Consider the following 6,537-nt stretch of genomic DNA (forward strand, 5'->3'; position numbering starts at 1 on the left):
TCATCAGGAAACCAAATATATATATGTATGTGTGTGTGTGGCTTTTTTTAAGACAGAGTTTCTCTGTGTAACAGAGGCCTGGCTGTCCTGAACTCACTTTGTAGACCAGGCTGGCCTCGAACTCAGAAATCCACCTGCCTCTGCCTCCCAAGTGCTGGGATTAAAGGCATGGACCAACACCACCCGGCTATAATTTTTCTTCTTTATTGTATATCTTTCTGGCTTTGCTGTCAGTGTGATGCTAGCTTTGGGAAAAGGTTTTCTAATTTATAGAAAAGTTTGAGAAGAATTGATATCAGCTACAAGAGTTAGCTTGGTAGTTTAGAGCACTGGCTCCTCTTTAAGGGTGGTAGGATTTGATTGCCAACACCTACATAGTAGCTCACAGGTATCTGTAACTCCAGTTTCAGAACACACAGCAACTTCTTCTGATATCTGCAAGCACCAGACATGAAAGTGGTACAAAACATAAATTCGACCCAGGGAGCATGTATGTATGCAATACATACAATTTGAGTGGGGGTGTTGAAGACAGGGTTTTTCTGTGTGATGTGGGTTGTCCTCAAACTCCCTCTGTAGACCAGGATGGCTTCAAGCTCACAGACATCCACGTTCCTCTGCCTCCCAACAACAAGGATTAAAGGCATGTGCCACCACACCCATCTAAAACAATTTTTTTAAAGATTTATTTTTTTATTATTATAAATAAATACACTGTAGCTGTCTTCAGACACACCAGAAAAGGACGTCAGATCTCATGCAGGTGGTTGTGAGCCACCATGTGGTTGCTAGGAATTGAACTCAGGACCTTCTGAAGAACAGTCGGTGCTCTTACCCGTTGAGCCATCTCTCTAGCCCAAACAAATTTTTAAAAATAAAATAAAGATATGGAAATTTTCTCTGATGAATCCATTACTTTTTACTTTGTTGTCTGGTTTTGTTGTTATTGTTGTTGGTGGTGGTTTTATTTCTGTTTTTTTTTCCTAGTTTATGCATTTTATGGTTTTTCTGAATGTATGTCTGTGCACTGCAGGTATGTAGGTCAGAAGATTGTCTCTAATTCATTTGAAACTGGACTTACACATGATTGCCAGTTGCCATGTGAGCACTGGGAATCAAATCCAGGTCCTCAAGAAGATCACCCAGTGCTCTTAACTGTTGATCCATCTCCCCACCAGCCAAAATACTTTATGACTGTTTCAATCTCATGGCTTCTCATGAACTTAATTATATATCATAACTAGCTTTTGGAAATCCACTCACTTATTTGCAATTTCCTGAATTGGTGCAATACAGGTTTTTAAGGTATGTCCTCTGGGGGGTTGAGATTTCATGCTCTTTACATTAATTGCTCTCTTTTCACTTCCAATCCCAAGAGTTTGCATCTACTAGCACTTTCTTTTGGTTAATTTGGTTAAGGACTGGATAATCTTATCTATTCTTGCAAAAAAAAAAACTTTCTATACTTAATCTGCTGTTTACACTATTATTTTATAGTAGTGGTTATTCCCTTGCTTCATAACTTAGACATTTGGAATTGTGATTGTACCCCTAAGGGTGGTCTTTATTATGTCCCATGGGTTTGGCATTTTTGGTTCATTTTCATCCAAATCAAAGACTTTTTCAGCTCTATTTTAATTTCCTCTCTGAGATATTCAGTACTCATTAGTGTGATGGTTATTCTTCACAATGCTTTGTTTTCTGTCACTTCTCTTGTACTTGATTTCTGTCTTTAGCCCTTTGCACTCCAGTAGAATACAAGAAGTTATTTCAAATCTCTCCTATGTGTTGATACTTTCTCTGTGCCCTAATTTGAGATCATTTTAAAACAAGCCCTATGATCTGCTTTGAAGGATATGTGTTCCAGCCTGTTTGAGGAAAGTATCTTGAAGATATGTGTCATTTCACCTATGTTTCCGTTTAACTCCAATGGAACTTTGTTAACTTTTTGTCTGCATGACTACTCCATTGGCAAGGGCATCACAAGAGCATCTCGACAACTCCCAGCCATGGCTAGGGAAGGAGCAGACATGTCCCGGTGAAGGTGAATGACCCTAAAGATGGGAAGTGAAATCTGCACCATACATCATTTCTCCACTACCAGTCCTACATTGCTTATTTCAGGATTGCTCATGACCCCTAAAAATGTGGGAGGAATATGAAAAATTATGTGGCATCGGGGTCAGAGAAGAAAGCAAGCATCACTATGAGACAAGCCCACCAAAGGGAGTCTGAAATTCAAAGATGCTCATAAACAGCTGAGCAGCATCCATAGTATGAAGGATCCCTGTGGAACGAGTTTTCAGTCAAAAACGGCTAAGTATAACGGGAATATCTCTGGGAGGGCTGGGTTTTTAGGGGGGTGTTGGTTTTTTTTAGGGGGGTGGTTTGGTTTGGGTTTTTTTCTTTTTTTGTTTTTTTGTTTTTAACTTGGTTGGTTGGTTGGTTGGTTGGTTGGTTGGTTGTTGTTCGGTTGGTTTTGTTGTTTGGTTTTTGTTGTTTAGTTTTTTGTTTTTAGGTTTGTTTGTCTGTCTGTTTTTCTGAACAGAAAAGGAGGAGGAGTGGAATTGAGATTGAGGGGAGATGAGATGGGAGAAAATGAGAGTGATGGGAGAAAATGAGAGTGATGGAGGAGGAGAAACTGCGGTAGAGATGTATTGGAGAAAAACAAAACTGTGTTCTAGACATATGGGGCTATACTAGGGTACCAAACATTTGGGTGTGGTCACAGCCAACTAGAATAGACTTTCAAGTGTCTATACACTGTGTCTGAGTAGTCATCCCTGTAGCAAATACTGATGACAAATTTTAGAAGAAATCATGGAAATAAGCACATTCTCAATTGCCTCAGAAAATAAAGTTAATAATTTTAAAATAAAAGAAAATAAAAAAGAAAATAAAATAAATTAATTAACATAATTAATATGATACAAGATCACGGGATAAACAAACAAGGCAGTTAAATATCGTAACAAAACACTTTACTAATGCTCCTTTGACTGGGCATGCCCCACAACATGGACCACATTTCCCAGAGGAATCTGGGCGGTGCCATTGGGGCTGAGATGCATGCTGGGAAAGAAGAATTGCAATGGTAGAGTGAAGAGTTGGGAGTGTAAATAATCGGAATACATTGTATACAAGTATGAGATTCTCAAAGAATAGTGTTTAAAAGAATGATGGACTCATTTATAGCAGGCCTTTTCCTGGGCTTTCGACAATATTTCCCAGAAGTCTTTGGGACAGTGCGGACTGTGCCTTCTAGGAGGCACAAATTTGAAAAAGGTTCCATCTGGGCGCCATCAAGATTCAGCTTAACCTTGCCTCAGACTAGTGCCAGGGGTAAGAGAGAGAAGTGCGTCCTGGATTGAAAATTGTTTTCTTGTCAGATGAAATCAGGAATGGGCTTCTACAAGGACTCTATGTAAAGGGGAGGACCTTGAAAGACAAAATCAAGCAGGATGTAGTTCTGGAGATATGAGACACTATCTCAAAAAAAAAAAAAAATGGAAATGGACTGGAGCAACCTAGAGGGATGTGAGTCACATACTACATGATGAGATGCTACCACATCCCAGGACGGAAGTCTGTGCTGTGAATATCTGGTACACTCCGCCCGTGACTGTTTCCTTTGATGAGAGCCTTTTCTGGGGATAATGAGGTCAAGTTGTGTGAGCATCTTTATAGAGTAGTGAGCAACTGTAAAGTGTATGCATGTAGACTCTGGCCTTGTTGTGTCTCCATAACTATTATGAATTATGTCTCTGTTCTTATGTCAGCCGGTGTGGCAAGCGGCAAAGTACTTGAGTACATGGCCTGTTAAGTGAATGCAGGTGAGTGTTAGTTCTGTTTACTTTAGCTTCTTCCAACTACAGGGCACTTGTTTGTGAATCACTGGGATGGTACAGTTTTGAAGCATCTTTCCAGCACTTTTCCTCCTCTTTTTAAACAACTTTTTGGTTGTTGTTACTTAAAACAGTTTTAGATGTGTAAAAAAATTACATTAGTAGCCCATAAAGTTCTTAAACATGGTGCATGCAGTTTTTTCTAGACAAGGGGGAGGCACTTGTTGTAAGCCAATCTTTTTGTTTTGTTTTTTGTTTTTTGAGACAGAGTTTCTCTGTGTAGCCTTTGCTGTCTTGGAACTCACTCTGTAGACCAGGCTGGCCTCGACCTCAGAAATCCGCCTGCCTCTGCCTCCCAAGTGCTGGGATTATAGGCGTGCGCCACCACCGCCTGGCTAAGCCAATCTTTTAATAGTGTATTTGGTCTTTTACAATTTAAGAAATACTGTTCATATTCTATTTCCTCTTATCCTCCTCTCTTCTAACAAGTCCCCAACTACTTCCATGTCTTCTTTTGTTTTATTTTGTGGGACTTTGTTGGGAAAGGGGGCTTGCTGCATTTAACTAGAGTTTCCTGCCTGGAAAGGGGTTATTTACTTGAGCAGAGTCAATATAGCAGTGGCTAGGGAATATAGCAGGAACCAAATGATAATGGTCCTGCTCTAGTGTGTCTTTAATTAAAATTCATAAGCCGAGGATACGGCTTTGAGGGCAAAAGGACTTGCATGTACCACACATGGACACATATTGCACACACAAAGTTCACCACTGTAGTGAAACTTATAGTAAAGCCTTGGTGTCTGCCTTTGAGTGAAATGTTTCAGCAAAGCCCTTGCTATGTTTTGGGTCAGTTAGTAGAGGGTGTGAAATTGTTTTGAGACCATTTGAACCTTAAAGAAATGTTGCCTCTCTAGAGAATCTGCACTTGGTGCTACATGAGAGCTTTCAGCTACACCAACCTTAGTCCTAAGACACTCCTGGCAAACCTGGAGTTCTTTCTTTGATTTTGTATACCCATAGGGAGCTGGCGAGATGGCTCAGCAGGTAAGAGCATTGACTGCTCTCCCAAAGGTCCTGAGTTCAAATTCCAGCAACTATATGGTGGCTCACAACCACCTGTATTGAGATCTGACGCCCTCTTCTGGTGCTTCTGAAGACAGCTACAATGTGCTTATTTATAATAAATAAATCTTTAGGCCGGAGCAAGCAGGGACCAAGCAAGCGGAGCCAACCAGAGTGAGCAAAGGTCCTAAAATTAAATTCCCAACAACCACATGAAGGCTCACAACCATCTGTATAGGTACAGTGTACTCATATACATAAAATAGATAAATCTTTAAGAAAAACAAATGTCTAGCCATGGTCAAAAGGGACCGAGATTTGGGTGGATTGTCTGCAGCTCATGGGCAGCAAGGACAAGATAACTTTGGTAGCTGGAATCTATTCTGGCCTCAATTAACCTTTTAATAAAATAACTGGAATGAGATAGCAAGTGTCAGTCTTTTCCAAGAACGCTCAATCCCTCTGCTTCTTTGGGATATGAAGCCTTAGCCTCTGGGTGAGCTTCTCTCTCCACTGCAACACTCATGACCAGCATCAGTCATTAGACCACTGGTGCCATTTTCTATAGTGTTTATCTCTCACTCTCTGTCTGTTCCAGGATGCCACATAGTACTACTGTGCTATCACGACTCTTAGAGCCCTCCTGACTGTACTGGCTTCATTCTCAATGGCCTCTGCAGTTTCTGAGGTGAAGTACTTTGTTGGATGCTCCTCTGATGGAATTTTTCTGCTGTTTCTCATGAATTATTCACTGGAACTGTCCCATTGCAGTGGGCAGGATGATCTGTTTGCCATATTTGTCCCAGGACCATTTCAGGGTCCTCTGTGACTACATAGCAGGGTAAAGTCCAGCCTAGAATATAGGAGACCCTGCCTTCAGAATAGTAGAATTACAGAATGCATCGTGGTACTGATCTCAAAAATCTAGCTTATATTAACTCATGCAGTGCAGTTTAACTGTCCTTTTTGTTTGGTTGGTTGTTTTGCCTTTTTTGATTTTTAAGAAATGGTTTCTCTGTAGAGCCCTGGCTATCCTGGAACTCACTCTGTAGACCAGGCTGGCCTCAAATTCAAAGAGATCTGCCTGCCTCTACATCCTGAGTGCTGGGATTAAGGAATATGTCACCACCACCCTATTTAACCATCCATTTTTAAAAGGCTTAGAAACAAACCTGTCTTTGCATTTGGGATTTTTTTTCAGGTTTGGAGGTAGTTGGATAGATTTCCATTTTACCATCTTCTTATCAAAAAAGAAATCTGGAGCAGTTAGAGATTTGAATATTTAATTAGGAATATTCAATATATTTGCCTATTTTGCTTCATCATTTTGAGATATATTGTGCATGTAAGTGTAACAGACGGGCAGTGGTGGCACACTCCTTTAATCCCAGCACTTGGGAGGCAGGGGCAAGCGGATCTCTGAGTTCAAGGCCAGCCTGGTCTACAGAGTGAGTTCCAGGACAGCCAGGGCTACACAGAGAAAAGCTGTCTCAAAAAACTAAAAATAGGGCTGTGTGAGATGGCTCAGTGGGTAAAAGCACTGTTTGCTCTTCCGAAAGTCGTGAGTTCAAATCCCAGCAACCACATGGTGGCTCACAACCACCCATAATGAGATATGACGCCCTCTTCT

The 6,537-nt window shown here is 40.8% G+C and overlaps 1 long non-coding RNA gene across 1 annotated transcript; it reads left to right on the plus strand.

The window, feature by feature from the left end:
- The first annotated feature begins 3,292 nt into the window (after nt 1-3,292).
- On the plus strand, nt 3,293-5,554 carry LOC116100343. Its single transcript, XR_004122561.1, has 3 exons — nt 3,293-3,342; nt 3,780-3,833; nt 5,506-5,554. It is a non-coding gene; the product is annotated as an uncharacterized LOC116100343 (long non-coding RNA).
- Nucleotides 5,555-6,537: the final 983 nt, after the last annotated feature.

Source organism: Mastomys coucha, unplaced genomic scaffold (genome assembly GCF_008632895.1).
Source record: "Mastomys coucha isolate ucsf_1 unplaced genomic scaffold, UCSF_Mcou_1 pScaffold21, whole genome shotgun sequence".
Classification (NCBI taxonomy): domain Eukaryota; kingdom Metazoa; phylum Chordata; class Mammalia; order Rodentia; family Muridae; genus Mastomys; species Mastomys coucha.